Here is a 26,149-nt window from a genome sequence, read left to right as displayed (position 1 = left end):
AATTACCCTAAGAATTATATCAAGTTCTGAGATCAGCACCCAAAGAAACATGATTATCCTATATTGGATTCCTCTCATAAGATTCCATATCACCTCCAAACACTGCATACCAAGCCCCAATATCTCCATCTATGAAATCTTTGTGGGAACATACAAACAATTATCACGTCCCACTAAACTTACCCTCAACAGCTAATAAAGACTTTCAGGCCAAGATTTACGACATGGGAATGAAGGCTTTGACCTCAAGTATCAGTCAAATGCAGGTATGTGAAAGTGATCCTAAAAAGCTTCTTACTTGTGATATAAACATGCATTTTTATTTAAAAGATGACTTATGGTGGTGTAACATAGCCTATGTATGATTTCTGTTCATAAGCGCACTCCTGTACAAAACAACAAAGATGTTTCATAGATCATTCTCCTGTGTGTTTTCTGTCCTTTAGGAAGCTTTCTTTGAAACTTGGCAGCAAATAGCTACATGTAAAAGAATTTCTAGTCAGATAGCTCAGATTCAGCTGGTAAAGGCACTTTCTGCAACCCAAGTTCAAATTCTGGAGGCCATATAAAAGTAGTAGGAGAGAAACAACCCCAAAAGGTTGAACTTTGACCTCCACACATGAACTATGGCACTCCTTATACTGCAGCTATTACTACTACTATTACTAAAGAACAGTAATAAAAATTTAACCTATGTTAAAATTTAACCTATTATAACTAATATTTTTCATGTTTGAAAAAATCCTAACATTTTATTTATCTATCCATGTTTCAAAATGCCAGATAAATTGAGGTATTTAAATACTTTATTCTTTGTCAGTGATGTACTATGAGAACAAATAATTGTTTTCAGAAACAATAGTAGTGATAATTATTATGCACTGTATGTTGTTTTTCTTAGTGATGGTCCTTAAAATTACATTTGCTGATCCTCGGCTCCTAGGATTGCATGCCTGAATGCAATTCACTTCTTTTCTTAATGATAGTATACCAAAGATAATAAGGTTTAACCCTCATGATTAGAGAGTTCATTTTGGCTTTGGAGAAGCAACTGCAATATTTGTGTGGTAGTTGATTTTAATTGTCAATGACACAACTTAGAATTATCTGAGAAGAAATTCTCAATGATGGATTGCTTAAATAAACTTAGCCTGCGGGCATGTCTGCGGAGAATTAGCTTGATTACCAATTAAGCCTACAAAGGAAGCTGGCATTCCCTGGGTTTGAATCCTGAACTGTTTAAAAAAGAATAGTGATCTGACCACAAGCATGCATGTGCTTATCCTGTCTCTGTGTGCTTTTTTTTTTTTTTTTTTTTTTTTTTTGCCATGCTTACAATGTGACTGGGAGCTTTGAATCCCTACTGCTCTTGCTCCCTCACAAGAATGGGCTGCAACCTGGAACCATGAGCTAAAGAGATCCTTTTCTGCAGTGTTTTTATCAGAACATTTTTTTTTTAACACCAATAAGAAAGAAAAATGGGACAATTGGAGTAGCTAAGGTGGAAAGAAGTCTTCAGTCAACTAGCTTGTGTGAAAGTGAATTCTCTAATAACTGTACCTAATGACTTTGGAAACTGATTATGCCCTGGTTCAATTTCTAGAGGAGAAGTGTGGATAAGACTGACACTGAGGAATCAGTGAAGCAATGATCATCAGCTTCTGATCTGTAGAAATTGAAATATTGAATGATAATTATTTTTTATTTTTATTTTTTATTAGCTACAGTTTATTCACTTTGTATCCTCCCTGTAGCAACCTCCCTCTGGCTCTTCCAATTCCACCCTCCCTTCTGCTTCTCCACCCATGCCTCTCCTCCAGTCCACTGATAGGGGAGGTCTTCCTCCCCTTCCTTCTGATTTTAGTCTATCAGGTCTCATCAGGAGTGGCTTCATTGCCTGGTAATTCTGCTCCCCCTTCAGGGGGAAGTGACCAAAGGGCAGGCCAATCAGTTCATGTCAAAGACAGTCCCTGTTCCCATTACTGTGGAACCCACTTGGACACTGAACTGCCATGGGCTACATCTGTGCAGGGGTTCTACATTATCTCCATGAAATGGTCCTTGGTTGGAGTATCAGTCTCAGAAAAGACCCCCTGTGCCCAGATTTTTTGGTTCTGTTGCTCTGCCTGTGGCACTCCTGTCCTTTCCAGGTCTTCCTATTTTCCACATGAAATTTGCAGGCAAATGGTGGGAACTGGAAAAGATTATTCTGAGTGAGATATCCCAGAATCAGAAAGACCCACAGGGTATATACTCACTCATAAGTGGATATTAAACGTATAATATAGGATAAACATACTAAAATCTGTACACCTAAAGAATCTAATCAAGAAGGAGGACTCTGGCTAAGATGCTCAATCCCAATTAAGAAAGACAAAGAGGATGGACATCAGAAGAGGGTGAAAACAGGGAACAGGACAGGAGAGGGCCCCTGAAAGGCTCTACCCTGCAGGGTATCAAAGCAGAGGCTGATACTTAATAGCCAACTTTGGGCAGTGTGCAAATGATTGATAATTATTTTAAACCACTGTATCACATAGGTTATTTTGCTTGTTTGTTTTTGTTTTTAATGCAGTAGATAACCTGCTGAAGCACAAAGTTGTTTATTAACTTAGTCATTGTTCTAACTCTGGGGAAAACACAATGTTCAAGGCAATGCTTATAAAGGAAGTACTTAATCAAGAGCTTGCTTACAGTTTTAGAGGGTTAGTCCATAATCATCTCAGTAGGAAGCAGATAAGCTTGGTCTGGATTAGTAGCTGAGAGTTTTACATCCTCATCCTCAGAAAGACGGACAGAGAGACAGACAGACAGATACACACACACACACACACACACACACAAAGAGAGAGAGATAAGGAAAAGAGAGATGAGAGAAACAGACAGAGACAGAGAGACAGGCTGAGATAAAGAGCAGAAATAGACTGACAGAGACTAGTGTGGGCTTTCAAAACCTCAAATCTCATATACAGTAACAATCCTTCTCCAACAAGGCCATACCTATTAATCCTTCTCAAACAGTTCCAGAAACTGTGGACTAAGCATTCTAACATATTAGTCTATGGGGACCATTGTTCTTCAAACCATCAGACTTTCTAATCTAGATGCTCAAACAACCAGCTATACTTTTTAGCATCAGAGAAACAATCACATTAATCTAAACTATATTCTACTTCTGTTACTTGTAGAAACTGGGAAGCTATTTCATAACACATGAGGGACTTTTGGAGGGAAGTAATGATTCCCATAACCATGTTGCTGACTGACTATGTCAATTCAGAATTAAAATAACAAAAATGTATTGTGCATATGCTTTATTTATTAGGATTGATGTGAGATTATATCTACTCATGTTTTTTTCATTTAGTTATTTGTTTCTTTGTATGTGTGCTCATGTAAGCTCGTGGACCTGGGTCACATTCACACTTGTAGCAAAACTCTTTATCCAATGGACTATCTAACCAGTCTTATATTCAGTTCTTGACACAAGGGTCTATTACCTGAACTTCCCTAGGGCATTTATTTCATTGAGTCCTTTTAGATAGCATAAACCTTTCATTGGATCCTTCTTATAGAGTCCTGAAGCATAGGAGCTTTTTCCCGCAAAGGTAGATTAAAATTCTTAATCAATAATGAAATCTATATTGCCAAGGTTCCCATGTTAATTGTGGAGTTCATTAGAGACAATGGGAATTACCATTTGCTGTGGTCAGAACTTGCTCACTCGACTGACACTATGAATTATCCACTCCTTTGCCTGAAAACTTGCAGTGCCCTCACTCCTGGGTCCACCATGGTAGAGCTGTGGGTGTTTCACTGCAGGTAGGAATAGTCACAGTCTTCTAATCCTGCACTGAATAAGGCCTCATAGTGTAACTTCCAGTCCCATTATTTTTCAAAATCTAACACTAGTTCAAAATATGGCAGAAGTAGAATGTTATCCTAGATTTATTCTTGAATTGGTTATATTTCTGTTTCTTTCCCAAAGTATTCACATGTGCTGTTGTCATTGCCCGACTTTTCCCCAGTTAGTTTTGTATTGTAGAACAAAAGTCAGTTCTAGCCAGGAATTGAATCCCAGTGAGTTTTGTTCTAGTATTTTGAGTCTACATATCCAAATCAGTATGTCTACAGTACTTGTACTAATCAGCCTCATATGGTCAAAGCCTTAGGTGGTTGATATTTAAAAGGAAAATCTCTGAAATGCTCTTTTCTCATTAAGGATTCAACATTACAATGTGCATTTGAATACATGAGCATCTTAATTTGGTTAGAATAAAAACGGACAAATTACTGCCCACCAGGAAGAGATCTTCAGCAACTACTCTTAAAGAGATGAAAAAGAAAAGAAAACTCAGATATGATATCTTTGGCTTGAGCAAAATGTGACTGAATCCAAGCACATGATGGAGAGGCGACCATTCCCACTGGTAGTTTGAGACTGGAAGTGATCTCAAGTTATTGCTGCTTCTTACATATTGAAGGTGAAATGATGTGGTGTAAATCTAGAGATAAGGACATTAGGTTTAATTCTGCCAACATTATTCTCTCTGTAAACACACAACCTAAGTGTGTGTGTGTGTGTGTGTGTGTTTAAATAAGAGTCTCAAATGGTGGAGAAAGGGGAGGGAGGGTGGGACTAGAAGGGGAGGAAGGAAGGAGCCATGGAGGGATACAAAGTGAATAAAGTGTAATTAATAAAAATTAAAATAAAAATAGGAAAAAAAGAGTCTCAAATGTATCAACTCAGTTCCGGATGCTTCTGAAAGTTAAAAAGGCAAAGTGGAAAAAGGAGGAGCATATTGTGTGTTTGTGTGTGTGTATGTGCACAGGGTGATTATAAAATTGTCTAATTGTTGTCAGGTCTTCTAGAGTAGACTTAATCCATTATATTTTAGTCTCTGTATACCAGAGAAAATGGTAAGATAGCAATGGTCAGTGAAATGATTCTGGAAACAAGTTGTTTTTAAAGTTACTATCCCATAAGCCTTATTAATAGGAGCTGGATGGGGTTGGGGATTTAGCTCAGTGATAGAACACTTGCCTAGCAAGCGCAAGGCCCTGGGTTAGGTCCTCAGCTTTAAAAAAAAAAAAAAAGAATATGGCTGCCATTGCTGTAGGACACACATGAAGCAAAAGAATGGAGTGATGAATTTGGGTTTTGTCACTTTTATCGAAACTCCTGGAACTGCATATTCATAAACATATCACTGTCCCATAATATTCTTAGACTCAAAGATGATTTCTAATTACCTGTCTTATACGTTAAAACATGCATTTTATGGCACTTAAAATTCCGAAAAAAAAAAAAAAACACAGAAAACAAAAAGCAATCTCTGACTTAGACTCCTGGAATCCAGACAGAAGGCCAACCAGGTGTGCCATCTATGCATATTTAGAAGACACAAGGACTTCTGAGTACAGTGCTCTCCTGCTGATTTGAGAATGTGAAAGAAGCTTCCTGGGGACTATGAGGGCAGAGGGTGGTGCAACGGATGGTAACCAGGCTGGTGGAAAGGCACAGCACTCCTAGAGACTAAAAGCCCAAAGGAAGGGGCAGCCAAAGGAAAGTGTTTATCTCAGCCATGTTACTTCTCCTTCATGTACCAGGTGGGATGAGAGAATCAGGGTGGTTCCTTGTAGATCTTCTAATGGAGTGGACTAATGTGAATGGCATTATTGGTAGGAAGATGCTCCAAAGTTCTTTACTGTAACATTTTAACACTATATACAAATCTTGACTACAATTTGTAGTATAAGTACACCAAGCATTATGAATGCATGAATTACACCTAATAATTAATGGGACATAAATCACATCGAAATAGAAATGGCTTCTTTTCCTGTTTTGATCATGATTGGCTGTTTGCACAAAGTAAAATTATATCCAAATATAAGAAATGATGATATTATTTGAAGTATGAATATGAGAGTTTAAGATTCATTTGAGAAAATAAATCTTTGAACACTACTGGTCTTTTTAATCTTCTCATTACCAAAATTAGGCATTAACTTTGAATTGCTCCGTGTCAATTCTTTTCAACATTTCAACCATTCATGCTGTGAAAACATTAGACAAATGATGCAAATGTCAATTTAAAGCCCCAGAAATAGAAATAGTTGTCTGATAAATATTAGTATAATCATGTATTAATTATCTACATAGTGAATCACATGCACAGTCATATCAACACAAGCATTTTGCTGCATTATTCTGCCTTTAGAATGAACATATAGACAAAGCATAGGATACAAGATTACGTTATGTGTAAAATGTAAATGCTTTCAACCTTGGGTAAAAAGGAAACGGAATTCAGAGGTGAGGGGGAACAAATTCAAGGGGAATGGTTAGCGTTTTCATCTTGTAAGGGAATATCGCAGACTCCACAGGTTGTCAGAGAGGAGAACCAAAGGACTGTTGACAGTGTAAAATGATTAAGATTTAAAAAAATAAATAAATAAAAAGCAGTGCTTATTTTCAGGAAAGAGCGATTCTCTGCAGATGGAATACTCAGTATCACTTCATGAGGATTAGACTGCCTAATTTTATAACTAAAAGCAGAAATAAAAATACATATTAAGGAGGCAGTTTCTTCATAACCCTATGCTCAGGGTTTACACATATACTTACAGTATCTTGAATATGAGAGAGAGAGAGTAAGAGAGAAAGAAAAACAGAAAAAGAAAACTCTTAAAATTTTAAACTCAGCTCTGATAAGGAGATAGAGACCTTGTCAAGATATTTTCAAGATTTAAAACTACAGAACATGTTTCTTCAGTATGCCTGGTTAACTGTATTTAGACCCAACATTCAAGAGGGAAATAGAATTGTAATCAAATGCTCAAATAATTCACAGCATAAGGGGAACATGTGAACTATGTGTCAAAATTGCATTGAATTTGTGACATTAACATTCATACCTATACCAAAATCTTTCAAACGTGATAGTATTAAAATCATTCTAATAAATGATTGATTTTAGAAAGAACATCCCTGAAGTTTGAAACTGGAGAATTGTGAAACAACGGCCTAGTGCCCGTGCTTATGCTGGAGGTGATGAAGATGATGATAAACAAACAAATCCACCAATGAGCAGCTGTTTTCAGCCATTCACTTAGTCTGTTTGCCAACTTTCCTTTGTGCAAAGCCATCGAGCTACAGTCTGAGGTAAAGACACAAACCAAAATAGTTTATGCCAGCCCAGGTCTGCTTCTGCCTTTCGGGTGTCCGGACATTGGGGGCTGGACTAGAAGGAATAGCCGGATGTGTGGGTTAGGTAGGACCTTGGTGGTCTGCAGTAAGGAGAAAAACAGCCTTTGCTGAGACAGTTTTCAGCGGAACAGCTCTGTTTGGGGGAAATGTATAAAATCTGTTTATTCTTTGGGGTTTTCTGGGTGCGTATGCATCACTGGCTGGGGCTGAGGTGCTTGAAATCCTTGATTTTCATGAAGAGGAATTCCAGGTGTTAGCTGGCTGTGTCCTTCTAAGAAAATAGAAAGTTTGACCTGAAACCTGGCTACCAGGCTACCCGACTATCTCAATGGAGGCAGAACTGGGGTTCACAAGTCTTTTACACCAGGGCATACAGGCCGAGAACAAGGAGGGAGCACTCCTTAGTCCTGCTTTTCTAAGATGAGAGTTTTTGCGGTTAGACATGTTTCAATTTCACATTTGCTCTGGGCAAGCTCCCCGAGTTCCTCACAAGTTTAGTATTCCATGCAGGGAAGTAGGCTATTGCTGATGAGGAGATGAACTTTGTACATTGAAAATACAGAAGAGTTTGTTGTTGAAGTTTTTGAAAATCAACTTCTATTTTGCAGACTTGAGAACTATCTTTTGCCCATACCCATTTCTCTTGAAATAATGCATGCTTAACAGACAAATTGGAATGTTAAGGAACATTAGGCAGATTGATTTGGAAGACATATTTGATTTCTAATCCACAGATAACAGGCAGTGAAAGCTTAGTTTTGGGAAAGACAGGTCAGCATTCTGTTTGTGCTGACTCAGCAACCATCACTCAAATGATCTGTAGTTATGTAAACAAAAACTAGTTAAACTTGTTTCATGTAATAAATTACATTCATGTATAAATGTAACACAATTACTATATCTCTCCTTCTGTTGGGGGACATTTAGGTTGTTACCTGATTCTGCCTATTAGGAATAAAGCTGCTATGAACATAAAATGTCTTTGTTATATTGTGGAACATCTTTTGAATATATGTCTAGCAGTGGTCTTAAGGTAGTGCTATTCCAATTTTTCAGAGAAAGCACCAGATTGATTTCCAAAGGGGTTGTACAAGTTTGCATTCCCACCAGCAATGGAGGTGGGTTCTGCTTCCTCCACATCCTCACCAGCATATGCTGTCACTTGAGGTTTTTATCTTAGCCATTCTGAGGGGTATAAAATGGAATCTTAGAGTCATTTTGATGTTCATTTCCCCGATGACTAGGAATGTTGATCATTTCTTTAAGTGCTTCTCTGCCATTCGATATTGCTCTGTTGATAATTCTCTGTCTAGATCTGTACCTTATTCTTTAATTGATACATGGTGTTCCAGCACTCAGGAAGCTGAGGCAGGTGGATCTCTGAGTTAGAGGCCCATCTTGTCTATAGAGTGAGTTTCAGGACAGCTAAGGCTACAAATAGAAACCCTTTTCAAAAAACCAAAAGCCAATCCAAAACAAAACAAAACTCCCCAGCAATAACAACATAAAGAAACAAACAAACAAATAAACAAATCAAAACTAACACAGAAACAAACAACAGTTGAGTACACAGATGAGAAATGGTGATAGACCCTACATTTTGTCACAGGTATTTAACTGTGTTTTAGTATAGTCTTTCTTATCAATTCGGTTTTAAATCAAGACCACTCTATGTATTGCTGTTTATGCCTAACCTTATATAACAATCTTGTATAAAAGGAAGAAATAGCAAATACCAGCATAATTGAAAAAGACTTTAAATCAACTCACACTGACAGCCAGAGCACATCTTCATAATGACTGTGAAAGTGAATATGTTAGTATCAAATACTGTAAAATAACCACATGAATATTTGATACATGTAAACAATTCCTTCATCTTTTCCTTGGAAACACTTGACCAAGCAGATTTTCCCATATAACAGAAAGATTTTCAGGAACGGGTGTATGTGCATTGCTACATGCAAAACTTAAACAATTTGTTTAAACAAACAGTCTGAATTATTGTTCATATATAGCTATAAGAATAAATTAAGGCCCTGCTTTCCACAGATAAATGTACTGATAATTACCATTCAATCATAGCAGTATGTCCTGATCATTTTCCAAGAACAGTAGAACAGCCCCCAACCTGGCCACATGTTTCTGTGAAGAATTCTAGAGGTGTTGACAATTAAATTGAGTCTCTAAAGAGTCATTAAATTAGGCAGTCAGAGAGCCATGGGAATGTTTCTTGGCAGAGGAAGTATGGAACTTCTCAATATATAGCAAAGAAGCTTGTAGTTAGAGTAATTTCAGTGTGCAGCATGCTGGGCCTGGTGGGAAATGAGACTGCAAAGGACACGATTAAACTCAGACACTAAATGCGTCCCTTTAGTAGGCAGATTCCAGAAAGTCTACTGTGTACCTTTATAGCTGAAAACGTTTAAGGGTAAATTTTTATTCCCTCCCCAGCTGAGTGCTCCATTTTCCACACTCTGTTCATAACACCTTTCTCTTACTATCTCCTCTCTGGAGTTCTTCTTTTCCTCCTTTCCTTATGGTTCCTTTCAACTTCCATAGTTTCTTCAGTTATTTCAGGATATATTTTTAAATCTAAAGATTTGGAACTAGGATCCACAAATAAAAGAGAACATATGGCATTTTTTTTTCTTACTGGATCTAAGTTACCTTATCCTTACATACAATATTTTCCAGTTCCACTTATTTACCTGCAGATTTCTTGCACTACTGAGAATGGGCAGAAAGATTTTAGGATTTTGAAACCCAAGACACTTATTACTAGATAGTGTTCCTTAGACAGAACAAGGAAAAATTGTCAATGAAGTTCAGCGATGTGGCAGCCTGAATAAAGTGGCATAAAGAAAGGATCACCTGAAAGCCAACGTGGAAAATCTCACGTGGTTCTAGTCTTCTATGAAGAGCTACAGATGCTCAATTGCTACCCAGAGAAAGGGAATCAATTTTCTCCAGCGCTGATCTCTAACACTGCTGTCCGATCTCAGTTCATGTAATTCCACCCTTACATGAAGAGCTATGGGTACTCAGTGTCTGCTAAGAGAAGGAGAACCAGTTTTCTCCAGGGATGCGCTCAATCACTGGTGTCTGACACAAGCAGTCAGTCCTGGACACATATGCATAAACAAGACAATAAACAAATTTGGCAGTACATATGTAGAGAGGTGAGTGAGTAGGGTCATGAATTTGGGAAGAAGATGTAAGACACAGAAGGAATCACAGACATTTGATGCTCAAGGATGAAGTTCAAAAATTTTTTAAATGCATTTTTGTTATCAGCATTTATTTGTGATTTGTATTCTAATATACCAATTTACAAACAATGCAAATATACAGAGTGTTTTATTACAGTAAATCATTAAATGAAAATTCAAGTGGTGAAAAAACATGTACCTTTCATTTCTGACTGAAATTTTAGATGGGTTTCTGATAAAAAAATTTAAAGCAAAGGCAGACTGGTTTTTTGTTTGTTCGTTTGTTTGGTTTTTGTTTTTTTAAATCTGTCATCATTTAGAATTCTGAAATCATCTAAGACACTGGAAAAAGTCAAATAATTTTTGTTGATCTGATGAGTTTTATTTATTTGTATAAATTCAATGTCACGTATAAATGTTTATTTTCATTTTATCACATCTCTCCAGCAATAAAATGAGTGAAGAGAGTTAGCTTCTTTGCTTGAAGAAAGATGTAAATCGTAAAGAGAAACAGAATTGCTGCTGATACCTCCAAAGGTGTTTGCTTTTTGTCTGTAACAGTGTCCTTTGTCAAGTGTATGAAAGGATCCTATTTTTTAATGTTACTGAATTTATTTGTTATGAATTAGATTGGCATGCATCTGGAGGTCAGAGGACAATTTGTAAGAATAAATTCTCTTTCTGGGCCACATGGATCTTAGGGATCAAACTCAGCTTCTCAGGCTCAGCAGCATCTTCTTTACCCATGAAAGAACTATCTTTGTGGCTGGAAGGAGTCCTGTTTAATGATACTAAAAGAATGATAATTTCAGACATTTTCATAAGCAAAGACAAATGTCAAGTTACAAGTAAATGACAAGAACATGAGAACTAAAACAAACAATGAACATACAATTGATCAAAATCTTAGCCCTGATGTTACCATGGAATCACATCTCTGAGCCAACTCAGGCTTTAGAAGGTTCAGCCACCTGCTAGCATGCAATATATAATTATTCCCATTTCCATTTGGCAAAGTATAAATGACGGAGGTTAAAAAGTGTGTCCACAAACAGTGAGTCATTGGCGATGGAACATGAAATTAGGTCACCTGCATTTTACAAACAACATGAGCTAATTTTCAGTAAGCATGATTTTCTCCCACAAATTACAGCACGTTGTTAATGCCATTTGCTTTTAAAATAGATTTTGTAAAAGAATGTTTCATTAAAAGTGAAACTTACTGGACCATGGGAATACATATATCAATTTATTCACATGGTTTGCTATATATCTGTACCTTTAAAAAAAAAACTATCTCATGTAAGAAGTGGGAAATAGTAAGATCTGGAGAGAACAGGAACCCCACAAGGAGAGCAACAGAACCAGAAAATTTGAACACAGGGGTCTTCTCAGAGACTCATACTCCAACCAAGTACCATGCATGGAGATAACCTAGAACCCCTGCACAGATGTAGTCCATGGCAGTTCAGTGTCCAAGTGGGTTCCATAGTAATGGGAAGAGGAACTGCCTCTGACATAATCTGATTGGCCTGCTCTTTGATCACCTCCCCCTGAGGGGGGAGCAGCCTTACCAGGCCACAGAAGATGACAGTGCAGCCATTCCAGATGTGATCTGATAGACTAAGATCAGAAGGAAGGAAAGGAAGACCTCCCTTATCAGTGGACTTGGGGAGGGGCATGCGTGAAGAAGGGGGAGAAAGGGTGAGATCGGGAGGGGAAGATGGAAAGGCTTATGGGGGGATACAAAGTGAATAAACTGTAATTAATAAAACAAAAAACTATCTCGTTAAATACAGGAGAAATTAAAGCCAACTAGAATTACATAATTATTTTAAAGAACAAAATGCTATGTGACATATTTTAAATGCTTTGGATAGTTTTTTCACTATATAAAGATAGAGACTCTTGTGTCTTCATTACTACTGTTTAGGTTACATGTATGTGTGCTGGAAAGAGTGTGCTGCAGCACGTGTGTGAGGTCAGAAAGCGCTTTGAAGGCTTAGTACTTTCCTCCCTGCTTCTTCTTCACTACATACTCCTCTGTCTGTCTCCTATCTCACCATGGGAGTGTTGAGGTTATAGATATGCACCATGGAGGGCATCTTTTTATGGGGGTCAACAGATGAGGTTGATTTGGAAAGCAAGTGATTTACACACTATGCCAAATCACTGGAACTCTGTGTTTCTCTTTTTTAGACACAATTTTAAATTCTAATCAAAACAAAGTGAAAAATAAGAAAAATAGGTAAATATCCAATGCCTTCACAGTCAGAATTACCACCCTCAGAGACTGATGCCTTCCATACCCTCTGTCGATTTAAATGATGTGTCACTTAGCCCAGGTCTCCGTGGTTGAAGAGAAGAGGTTTACTTTGGAAGAAACATCTAAAGAGAACCCGGAACTAAGTGTGCATTTTTATTATTATCATTCATTACAGTTTATTAAATTTTTATCCTAGCAGTGACCTTCTCCCCTCCCTTGTCTTCTCCAAATCCGACCCTCGCTCCTCCTTCTTTCCCTATTCCCTCCCATAGTCCACTGATAGGGGAGGTCCTACACCCTTTCTATCTGACCCTACCCTATCAGGTCTCATCAGGACTGTTTGCATTGTCTTCCTCTGTGGCCTGGCAAGGCTGCATCCCCCAGAGGGAGGTGATCAGAGAGCCAGCCAATGAGTTTATGCCAGAGAAAGCCCATGCTTCCCTTACTTGGGAACCCACTTGAAGACTGAGTCTATGGACTACATCTGAGCCAGGGTCAATGTTTGGAGCTAAAAACGAGTTGTTGGGTTTGTTTAGTTTTGTTTAGTTTAGTTTTGTTTGTTTTTTTGCTTTTGACTTTAAAATGATTCTACCTCTATCATGACATAACTTTAAGAAAAAAAAAAAGTACTGTTGTTGGTTATTTTTATATTTATTATTGATTTATTTTTTGTTAAACAGTGGTTATTTCTAAACCAGTTGTATAGCCAAATCACCACACAGACAGTAGGATGTATTTAGTTAACCTCTAGCACAATGCTCTGCAATAGTTACTCCATCCTAAACCTCCAGCCAGCATAGCTTCCTTCATTCATAATTTCCAACATTATGCTTGCTTTTAATCATATCTTAAGTCCAGTTCATCTCTCCTTGTGGTTCCAAGTCATCTCCTGCCAGTCTCTGCTCTCTTACACCCGCCCCCACTTGCTTCCTTCTCTTCCCTCTCCCCTTCCTGGACTAGGATGCCCCACCCTATTCTCTCCATTGCACAGCATTGGCTGGTTTTTAAATTGAAAAACAGAGAACAAATAGTGGCATGTTTACACAAACTTGAGACAGGTGATGCTTAGAATAAACATTGGAATGCAATGTCCAGATTGAAACCAGATAGTGGGGTATAGAAATCAGCATTTGAATGAACAAGGGTGAATTGTATACATTCCACAAGGACATTACACCAACAATGTTTTTATTTTTATTTTACATGTATGGGTGTTTTGCCTGCATGTCTGTATGTGCACAATGTATGTACAGTACCTACAGAGATCAGAAGAGGGGATTGAATCTCTAAAAACTATAGTTGTGCACCACCATGTGGGTTCTGAGAAACAAACCTAGGTTCCCTGAAGTGTTCTTAATCACTGTAAGACATACTCATTATCATCATCATTTAGAAAATAGGTTGTCTTATTGCATGTCTAAGGTGGTAAAAACAAATGAAACCATGAATTTTTAAATTACAGAATATTAATACTCTATTTTTCAAGTTAATTAAGCGTGCATGAATGGTATATTTCTAAGTTGCATGTATTTCTAAGAGGAAGTAAGTTTTAGAAGAAATTAGTGTAAATATAACAGGTTGTACCTGCAGAGTCAAAGAGAAGAAAGTGAATTTACAAAGCTGTGCTTGCTGTGTTTTTATTAACGGTCATTAATGATGGTGCTGTAGCCTCTTTCTCGGAAATGGTCCTCTCTCTCCAGCACCTGACTTAGAACTGAGTTCCTAGAAAAAAATTCTATATTTTACTTCATCCTACATATTCTTTTATATTTACTTAACTCTCCTCATATCCTGAAATCTCCATAAAATAATGATTTACTCTCCTCTCTGATACATTGTAAAGGAGAGTCAGAGATAGAGAAAGTGAAAAGAGAGCAGAGAGAAAAAGAATCAATATAAATATTATTAATTATATATGATCATGAATATTTATAATAATTATGATAGAATATTAATATTAAACATTATTTCTATACTTACTAGCATATTTAATATTTTCCTGTACTTACTTTTGAATGATGTAATAAAAGAGGTTGTGTTAAAGGTGTTTTGATTGATATGTACATTGTATAATAATCTGGGTAACTATAATATCCACTGAGTGATTCATTATTCTTCTCATATAAGTGCCACATTATATTCACTAATCAACTACTCCTCTTATCCCAGAAAATACTCAAACTCTGATAACCATTATTGTGTCATCCTTGGAAAATATCAAATTTTCTTATATCTATGAATGATAATAAGAGCATGTCATTCTGCTCTTAGTATTTTTAATTTACTTTTCCAGGGCCATCTGTACTATTGAAAAAAGACCTTACTTGTTTTTATATGTGAATAGCCATTATTTATATATTATGGACTTTGTTCAACTACTCATTTTTAATAGGCATTTATTTTGGCTAGTGTGAGTAATGTTAGAGCAATATGAAAGTGGAGCTGTTTATTTAATCTAAAGATTACATCTCATTTGGCAGGATGTATGTAGGATCAAGAGTATGATCACTGGCTTATGTGGTAGTTCCACTTTCAATTATCAATTTAAGAACCTTCATACTTTTTTCCATTTTGGCTCTACTAATCTACATTAATAAGATATAGTGGCTTCAACTTCTTCACCATTTCACTTGTATTTGTTGAATTGTTCTGAATAAATTGTGTATTCACATGAACAATCTGAAACTTGCTCATATCTGTCAGCATACAAGAGAAACCAACTGAAAGGGGACTGAAGACTCAAAGTAAGAATTGTAAAAGTCCTACGATAAAGGAGGGTAAACATTGCTTGATAGTGATCTGCACCAGGGACTTTTTAAGTAGGACCCCAGGAACACAGTCATGAAAAACACAGACAAAAGGGATTACATCAAAAGGGAAAGCTTTTGCCCAGCACAAAGGGAGAGAGAGAGAGAGTGAAGACACAACTTATAGAATAGGAGTGATTCTTGAAAATTATATAACTGAACGTAACCTTGTACAACCACTTTTGAAAACAATCTGGTGCTTTCTCAGAAAATTAGGAACAGTGTTATTTCAAGATCCAGCTATCCACTCCTGGGCATATATCCAAAAGATGCTAAACCATACAATATGGATGTTTTCTCAACTATGTTCATACCAGCATATTCATAATAGCCAGAATATGGAAACAACCTAGATGTCCCGCACCTAAGGAATAGATGCAGAAATTGTGGTACATTTACACAATGGAATACTACTCAGCAATTTAAAACACGGAAATCATGAAATTTGCAGGCAAATGGTGGGAACTAGAAAAGATCATCCTGAGTGAAGTGATCCAGAAGCAGAAAGACACATATGGTGTATACTCACCTATAAGTAGATATTAGCCATATAATATAAGATAAATATACTAAAATCTATAGTCCTAAAGAAGCTAAAGGACAAGGAGGACTCTAGGGAAGAGGCTGAAACCTCACTCAAAAGAGGCAACAGGATAGACATAAAAAATAAGAGAAGACAAGGAACAGGACTGGAGCCTTCTACTGCAGGCCTCTGAAAGACTCTACCCATCAGGGTATGGAAGGAGTTATTGAGAGTCATAACCAAACTTTAGACAGAGTACCAGAAACCTTATGGAAGAAGAGAGAGATAGAAAGACCTGGAGATAACTGCACAAGGAGGCCAACAAAACCAAAAATTCCTGGGCCCAGGGGAGCCTGAAGAGATCAATACTTCAACCGAGGATCTAGAACCCCCTCCTCAGTTTCTGAGTGGGTTCCCTAGTAATGGGGGCAGGGGCTATCTCTGACATGAACTCAGTGACCTTCTCTTTGATCTCATCCCCCTGGGGAAGTGCAGTCTTGCCAGGACACAGAGAAAGATGATGCAGCCAGACTTGATGAGACTTGGTTGGCTAGGGTCAGATAGAAGGAATGGAAGTCCTCCTCTAGCAGTGGACTAGGGAATGTGTTAGGATTTTGGAACAAAACCTGCTTCTGAGTGGCCTAGCAACTTATGATGTCATCATGTGTTGCCAGCCAGGTGGCCACACCTGGATGGCATGGTTACCTTGCCCCTTAAAGGGACCAGGCATCCATGTGGTCTCTCTCTTGGTCCTCTCTTCTTTTGCTCTCTAGGTTCCTTTCTCTATCGGGGCACCCCCCCCCCTCTTTTTCCCTATCATGCCCTGTTCTCCATTCTCTCCCTCTGTTCATATCCACCTAATAAACCTCTTGCATAGAAGATCTGTTGTAAGCCTCATCATGATTTAAGTGGTCCCAACATTTGGTGCTGGAACCCGGGATAGGGTCTGTCCTGGTTTTGCTAGGACCCCTTTCAGACTAATCTGATGGGACCATGGATGGCTGCCTGCAGTTCCCCAACTCATTTTCCTAAATGGCAGGGCCCTTTCAAAATGATTCTTGTGACTCCCACAGCTGCTAAGCTTGAGGACTTCCCTCAATGGATTCATCTATCCTGCCTTAAGCCTTTCACCCCCTCTCCTCAAGATAATGCCCCTTCCTACATATCAACTCCAACAGGACCTTGCTCCCTCAAGCTCCAAAAGATGCCAAGATCAACCACCTTGTCTCCAGTTCCAGAAAAATGAGGCCTCACCACAGGAACTGTGTTTGACCCTCCTGGATTTGATATGTATTTTCCTCCTCTTCCTCTTGCCTATTTCTGTCCAAGGTAATCCCTACATATGGAGATTTGAGGTTCAAGAAACCATCATTGATAATAAACAGTCTCTCCAAATAGGGTCAGGAAATTGTTCTATGGGAGGCTGTCAGGAGACGATTGAAATAGCCATCATCCCCACATCTATCCCTCCTCTCTTATTTGATAGAATTTTTGTTGCTTCCTCTCTGATCAAACAAAGGATCATTGCAAAAAATGGCCGAACAGGTATGGAGGCTGCCCATACTGGTCTTACCAAATCCACTCACCAGCACAGAAGAAGCTTCTTCACCTGTACAAAAAGACCCTCTACTTATACATCAAAGACCCGTAGGATCCCAGATGGGAAGTAGGTGTTGTTTGAAAACTCTACCACTGCTTCCCTCCCAATCTACCAATAAGTACTATCCATATCCAGAAAAAAATATGTCCCAATTACCCAATCCCTGGGGATGGGAGAAGTAGAGAAGGTAATTAAACACTCCTCTAAGGTCATTACCTCTATAACATCCCCTCTTCTAAATAACACAAACCTGTCATTTCATCTCCTACTTCAGACTCTGACCTTGGCCTACAAGCTCCTTAATGTGACCCAACTGGGCCATTTTAAAGCTTGCTGGCTGTGTGTACCACAAGGGACCAACTCAGAGGTACCGCTGACAGCTTCTGCGGTGACTGTCAAATAACCTCACCTCACCATTTACTAACTGCCCTGACTCTGACATTGCCACAACCCCCTACCTTTCTCATATCACCCTCTTTGGTGTGGCAAGCTGTTTCAAGGCGTCCGGGACACACTCTGTAGGAATGCTAAGTTGCTTAGCATTAATATAATCCTTGATGACTCATCTCAACCCCAATGCCCTACTGCTAATAATATCTTGATTCTTTGTGGCACTGAGGTCTACCATAGTCTGCCTGCTCTTTAGTCAGGAGTTTGCACTCTGGTAATCCTCTTCCCTGAGCTGGGGGTAATAAACGAAAAGAAGCCCCTACCAATCCCGGATCATGGAATCAAAAGCTGCCCAACAGGATAAGAGGGCAATTCAAATCCTGCCCCTGCTGGCTGTTTCAGGAATTACGGCAGCTCTAGGAGCCGGAACAACAGGACTAGCCACCTCACTAACATTGTATTATCAGCTTTCTTCCCAGTATATACAAGACCTTCAGCAAGTGGCTCAGACAATACTAATCCTCCAAGGACAGATTGACTTTCTGGCAGCAGTGGTACTTCAAAACCGATGTGGATTGGATCTCCTTACAGCTGAAGAAGGTGGCCTTTGCATCTTCCTCCAGGAAGAATGCTGTTTTTATGTCAACCAATCCGGTATAGTAAAAGACAAAATCGAACAACTCCAGACAGATTTACAAAAACGAAGGGAACAGCTTGAGGCCTCTAGCTCATGGGCCTTTGAGAGTCCCATATGGAAATGGTTTCTTCCCCTTGTCACACCTCTCCCGCTCGTCTTTCTGCTTTTGCTTTTTGCACCCTGTTTATTCAATTTCCTCTCTACATTCTTCCAACAACAAATGCAAAAAAAAAAAAAAATCTCTAAACAAACCATTAATCAGTTACTCCTACAGGATTATCAACCTCTGCCCACAGAGGCAGATGACAATGACCCGATAGTGGGGACCAGCTGTACCCTGAGAATGACAACACTCCTAATCAGTAGGAAGTAGTCTGAAGAGCAAAAGTCGTCCCTGTGCCCTCCACCCACCATCACTCCTTCCTAGCTCCTCACTTTTTAATAAAACGAAAAAGGAGGAATGTTGAGATCCATAAACTGGCATCTCGATGGCCAGCGCCAAGGGACCTGACAAACCAGTTAACTGGCATTCGTAAAGCCACCTAGAAAACCACCCGCTGATCACCTGGAACCACCTGAGCATGCTCTGGATTACTTTATAAGAGAACTCACGGAGCCTCTCCCCTTCCTCTGTCTCTTTTTGCCTCATCTCTCTGCGACCCCTTACCCTTACCCTAATAAACCTCCCATGTGGAACCGGTCTCGTGGTATGATTTGTGAACCCACTGTGTAACTCACATCCCATATGATTTCCAACAGAATGGCATAAGGCAAGAAGACAGAGGGTGGGTAGGACTTGGAGGAAATGGAGAGGGCTCTAGATAGGATACAAAGTGAATAAATTATAATGAATAAGTACACAAATAACATAACTGACAAATGGTTAATAACCAGAATTTATAAAAAATCAAGCAATTTAATTACAAAATAGGACACAGAAAAAGATAGATAAAATAGGACAAAAGTATGAAAAGGCTTTTCTCAAAAGAAATCATTGAAATTTGGCAAAGAAATTTGAGAAAATGCTAAATATCAATAATTTCATGAAAAAGAACATCTACCCCACAATGTCACTCCTCTTCAGTTCTTAGTAATAGATTCTTTGAAGTAGTTTGGAAACTGCTTTGTGAACCAGTTTGCAAAACTAAAACACAGATCATTAGAGTCTAGTTTGTAAGAATGAAGAGGTTTTCTGAATAATCATTTTGGAATGTGGTAAATAACACTAGAGGACACACCTTCTTCCTCTCAACTAGAGGTCTACTTATTTTCAAGCCTTCCAAACACAAGCTCCTTCCTTGAGGAAACCAGCCCACACTCCTCCAGCCATCTCAATCAAATTTTGTGCACTGAACTTTTTGACCCCACACATTTTTTCCACTTTTCTGTGGGTACTTCCAAAGACTAGAAAAGGGAGTTGAAAATCATAGATATAAAGGTATTGTGTGTGTGTGTGTGTGTGTGTGTGTGTGTGTGTGTGTGTGTATGAGCTTGGGAACTAGAAACCAAACTATGTCATGTAGAAAAGAAACAACAACTCTGAATCACTGACTCATCTCACCAGTCCCAAAGTAATTGGTTTTTCTTTTTTTTTTAATTTAATTTTATTTTTTTTCTTATCAGTTACATCTTATTAAATCTGTATCCCAGCCGTGTCATGCTCCCTCATTCCCTCCCAACCCCACCCTCTCTCCCTCATCTCCACCATGCCCCTTTCCAAGTCCACTGATGGGGGAGACCTCCTCCACATTCATCCAATCCTGTTTTATCAGGTATCTTCAGGACTGGCTGCAAAGCCCTCTGTGGCCTAACAGGACTGCTCCTCCCTTAGAGGGTGGGGAGGTCAAAGAGCCAGTCATTGAGTTCCTGTTAGAAATAGTCCTTATTCCCCTCAATGTGGGAAACCAATTGGTTACTGAGCTACCACAGGCTAAATCTGAGCAGAGGTTCTAGGTTATATCCATACAAGGTCCTTGGTTGAATGTCAGTCTCAGAAAAGACCCTGTGCCCAGATATATTTGGTCCTTGTGGAGCTCCTATCCTTTCCCCATCATACTAACTCCCCTTCTTTCATATGATTCCCTGTACTCTGCGGAGGTTTGATCATGAGTCTTTGTATCTGCTTTGAAAACACTGCTAGTTAGAGTCTTTCAGATGTGCTCAGTAGACTCCTGTCATACACTCAATGCACATCCCATCTGTCTTTCTAAACGAGGAATGGTCATCTTCCCCCATGTCTGCTCTCTTGATTATCTTTTTTAGGAGTATAGATTTCATTATGTTTATCATATCTTATAGGTTCATATAAGTGAGTATATACTGTGTTTGTCTTTCTCCTCCTGGGATATTTCACTCAGAATGATCTTTTCTAGATCCCACCATTTGCCTGCAAATTTCATGATTTCCTCCATTTTGATTGCTGAGTAGTATTCCATTGTGTAAAAGTACCACAATTTCTATACCCATTCCTCTGTTGATGGACATCTGGGTTGTTTCCAGGTTCTGGCTATTACAAATAAAGCTGCTATAAACATGGTTGAGCAAGTATCCCTCCTGTGTACTTGAGCAAAGTTTGGGTATATACCTAGCAGTGATATAGCTGGGTCTTGAGGAAGCACTATTCCTAATTGTCTTAGAAAGCGCCAGATAGATTTCCAGAGTGGTTGTACCAGTTTACATTCCCACCAGCAGTAGAGGAGGGTTCCCTTTTCTCCACAACCTCTCCAGCATGTGTTGTCACTTGAGTTTTTCATCTTGGCCATTCTGATGGGTATAAAGTGAAATCTCAGGGTCATTTTGAATGCATTTCCCTGATGGCTAGTGAGGTTGATCATTTCTTTAAGTGTTTCTCTGCCATTCGATATTCCTCTGTCGAGAATTCTCTGTTTAGCTCTGTTCCCCATTTTTTAATTGGATTACTTGGTTTGCTGCTTTTCAGCTTCTTTAGTTCTTTGTATATACTGGATATTAGTCCTCTGTTAGATAAAGGGTTAGTGAAGATTCTTTCCCAATCGGTAGGCAGTCGTTTTGTTTTGATGACTGTGTCCTTTGCTTTACAGAAGCTTTTCAGTTTCATGACGTCCCATTGATTGATTGTTGCTCTTAGAACCTGTGCTGTTGGTGTTCTGTTCAGGAAGTTGTCTCCTGTGCCAATGAGTTCTAGGCTGTTCCCCATTTTTCTTCTAACAGATTTAGAGTATCTGGTTTTGTGTTCAGGTTTTTGATCCACTTGGACTTTAGTTTTGTGCAGGGTGATAAATAGGGATCTATTTTCATTTTTCTGCATGTAGACATCCAGTTGGACCAGCACCATTTGTTGAAGATGCTGTCTTTTCTGGCTTTTGGTTTTGGCTTCTTTGTCAAAAAATTGAGTATTCATAGGTGTGTGGGTTTATTTCTGGGTATTCTATGCAGTTTCATTGATCCTCCTTTCTGTTTCTATGCCAATACCATGCAGTTTTTCTTACTATTGCTCTGTAGTACAACATGAGATCGGGGATGGAGATACCTCCAGATGATCTGTTGTTGTACAGGATTGTTTTGGAGATTCTGGGTTTTTTGTTTCTCCATATGAAGCTGAGAATCTTTTTTTCAAGATCTGTAAAGAATTGAGTTGCTATTTTGATGGGAATTGCATTGAATCTGTAGATTGCTTTTGTCAGGATGGCCATTTTCACAATGTTAATCCTACCAATCCATGAGCACAGGAGATCTTTCCATCTTCTGATATCTTCTTCAATTTCTTTCTTCAGAGACTTGAAGTTTTTCTCAAACAGGTCTTTCACTTGCTTGGTTAGTGTCACCCTAAGGTACTTTATGTTATTAGTGGCTATTGTGAAGGATGTTGTTTCCCTAATTTCTTACTCAGCCCTTTTGTCTTTGGTATAGAGGAGGGCTTCTGATTTTTTTTGAGTTGATTTTCTATCGTGCCACTTTGCTGAAGGTGTTTATCAGCTGAAAAAGTTCTCTGGTTGAATTTTTGGGGTCGCTCATGTGTACTTTCCTATCATCTGCAAATAATGACACTCTGACCTATTCCTTTCTGATTTGTATCCCCTTGATCTCCTTCAACTGTCTTATTGCTCTGGCTAGGACTTCAAGGACTATGTTGAAGAGGTATGGAGAGAATGGGCAGCCTTTTCTTGTCCCTGATTTCAGTGGGATTGATTTAAATTTCTCTCCATTGAGTTTGATGTTGGCTATAGGCTTGCTGTATATTGCCTTTACTGTGTTTAGATATGTGCCTTGTATCCCTGATCTCTCCAAGACTTTAAACATGAATGGGTGTTGGACTTCGTCAAATGCTTTTTCAGCATCTAAGGAGATGATCATGTGGTTTTTCTCCTTCAGTTTGTTTATGTGGTGGATTACATTAATGGATTTCTGTATGTTGAACCACCCCTGCATGCCTGGGATGAAGCCTACTTGGTAATGGTGGATGATATCTTTGAGTTGTTCTTGGATTCGGTTTGCAAGTATTTTATTGAGTATTTTTCCGTCAATGTTCATAAGAGAGATAGGTCTGAAGTTTTCTTTTTTTGTTGGGTCTTTTTGTGGTTTAGGTATCAGGGTGACTGTTGCTTCATAGAATGAGTTTGGTACTGTACTTTCTGTTTCTATTTTGTGGAATAGTTTGAGGAGAATTGGTGTTAGCACTTCTTTGAAGGTCTGGTAGAATTCTGCGCTGAAACCATCTGGCCCAGGGCTTTTTTTGGAGGGGAGACTGTGAATGACTGCTTCAATTTCCTTGAGGAATATAGGGCTATTCAGTCTTTCTACCTGATCTTGACTTAATGTTGGAAGATGGAATCTATCAAGAAAATTGTCCATTTCGTTTAGGTTTTCAAATTTTGTGGCATATAGGCTTTTGTAGTATGACCTAATGATTGTTTAAATTTCCTCAGTGTCTGTAGTTATGTCACTCTTTTCATTTCTGATTTTGGTGATTTGGATAGATTCTCTCTGCTTTTTAGTTAGTTTGGCTAAGGGTTTGTCTATCTTGTTGATTTTCTCAAAGAACCAGCTTTTTGTTTCATTGATTCTTTGAATAGTTTTGTTTGTTTCTAATTGATTGATTTCAGCCCTGAGTTTGATTATTTCCAGCCTTCTGCTCCTCTCGGGTTTATCTGATTCTTTTTTTTTTTCTAGGGTTTTCAGTTGGGCCATTAAGTTGTTCCTATGCGATGTTACGAATTTCTTCTTGCAGGTGCTTAGTGATATAAATTTTTCTCTGAGCACTGCTTTCAATGTGTCCCATAAATTTGGGTATGTTGTGCCTTCATCTTCATTGAACACTAGGAAGTCTTTAATTTCTTTCTTAATTTCTTCCTTAACCCAGCTGTCATTGAGTGTCAAGTTGTTCAGTTTCCATGTTCTTGTTCTCTTTTTGTTATTTCTGTTGTTGTTGAGGTCCAGCTATAGTCCATGGTGGTCAGATAGAATACAAGGGATTATTTCAATCTTTTTGTATCTGTTGAGGCTTGCTTTATGACCAACTATATGGTCTATTTTGTAGAAGGTTCCATGTGGTGCTGAAAAGAAGGTATACTCTTTTGAGTTTTGGTGAAAAGATCATTAGAAGTCTATTAGGTCCATTTGATTTAGGGACTCTGTAAGTGTTTTTATTTCCCTATTTGTTTTCTGTCTAGTTGATCTGTCCCTTGGTGAGAGTCGAGTGTTGAAGTCTCCCACTATTAAGGTGTTAGGATCAATGTGTGATTTAAGCTTTAATATTGTTTCATTTACGAATGTAGGTGCTCTTGTATTTGGGGCATAGATGTTCAAAATTGTGATGTCCTCTTGTTGAGTTTTTCCTTTGATGAGAATATAGTGGCCCTCATCTTTTTTTATTAACTTGGGTTGAAAGTCTATTTTATTAGATATTAGGATGGCTACTCCAGCTTGTTTTCTAGAACCATTTGCTTGAAAAACATTTTTCCAGCCCTTTACTCTGAGGTAGTGTTTATCTTTGTTGCATAAGTGTGTTTCTTGGATGTAACAGAATGTTGGATCCTGTTTCCACAACCATTCTGTTAGTCTGTGTCTTTTTATTGGGGAGTTGAGTCCGTTGATGTTGATAGATACTAGTGACCAACAATTGTTACTTACTTTTGATGTGGGGTTGGTGGTGTCACTGAGTTTCATTGCTTGTATTCTTTTGATTTTTTTGTTGTGTAGTTATCTATTTCCTCTGTTTCCTTAGATGTAGTTGTTTTCTTTGGTTTAGAGTTTCCCTTCTAGTAACTTCTGTAGAGCTGGGTATGTAGATATTGTTTAAATTTGGTTTGTCATGGAATATTTTGAATTCTCCGTCTATGTTGATTGAAAGTTTAGCTGGGTATAGTACTCTGGGTTGGAATCTGTGGTCCCTTATGAACTGTATGATTTCTGTCCATGCCCTTCTGGCTTTCATAGTTTCTGTTGAGAAATCTGGTGTGATTCTGATAGGTCTACCCTCATATGTTACGTGGCCTTTTTCCCGTGCTGCTTTTAGAATTTTTTCTTTGTTTTGTAGGTTCAGTGTTTTGACTATGATGTGATCTGAAGAATTTATTTTCTGGTCTAGTCTACTTGGTGTTCTGTAGGCCTCTTGTATGTTTATGGACATCTCCTTCTTTAAGTTGGGAAAGTTTTCTTCTATAATTTTCTTGAAAATATTTTCCGGTCCTTTGAGCCTGATGTCTTCTTTTTCTCCTACTCCTATTATTCTTAGGTTATGTCTTTTCATGGTGTCCTTGATTTCTTGGATGTTTTGTGTTTGGAACTTTTCTGATTTTATTTTTTCTTTGAGAGACGTGTCAATTTCCGCAAGTGTATCTTCAGCTCCTGAGATACTTTCTTCCATCTCTTGTATTCTGTTGGTGATGCTTACCTTTGTAGTTCCCGATCTTTTCTCTATGTTCTCCAGCTCCTGATTTTTCTCTATTTGTATTTTCTGTATTGCTTCTAATTCTGTTTTCATGTCTTGCAACATTTCCTTTATCTGTTTGAATGTGGAGTCCTGTTTTTCAATGACACCTTCTATTTTTTTTGTCCGTTTCCTCTCTATGTATCACTAATTGTGCCTCTTCTTCTTTGGCTATAATTGCCTGTATTTCTATGAGAGCTTTCTTTATTTCTTCTTTATTTGCCTTTATTTGTGTGGCATTTCTTTGAGAGCTTTGTGCATTTCATCTTTGTTTGCCTCAATTTTCGTGGTCATTTCTCTGAGAGCTCGATTTTTTTCCTCTTGGTTCGTCTCCATTTCTTTGGCTATTTCTCTGAGGGCTTTGTTCATTTCATCTTTATGGGCCTCTAAGAGCTGGAGAAACATAGTTTTGAGGTTGTTTTCTTGTATATCTAGTGAATTAAAGTGTCCATTGTTTTGTGGGGTTGCTGGTGAAGTCATTATGTCCTAATTTTTGTTGGGAGTGTTCTTACATCTGCCTCTAGCTATCTGTTTATTTATAACCCTCACTGTTTGTTCCTCGGGCTATGATCGTCTCTTTCTGTTTTCTGGACT

The sequence above is a fragment of the Psammomys obesus genome, unplaced genomic scaffold (assembly GCF_907164565.1).
Source record: "Psammomys obesus unplaced genomic scaffold, mPsaObe1.curated_primary_1811, whole genome shotgun sequence".
NCBI lineage: Eukaryota > Metazoa > Chordata > Mammalia > Rodentia > Muridae > Psammomys > Psammomys obesus.
This window is presented reverse-complemented; position numbering follows the sequence as displayed.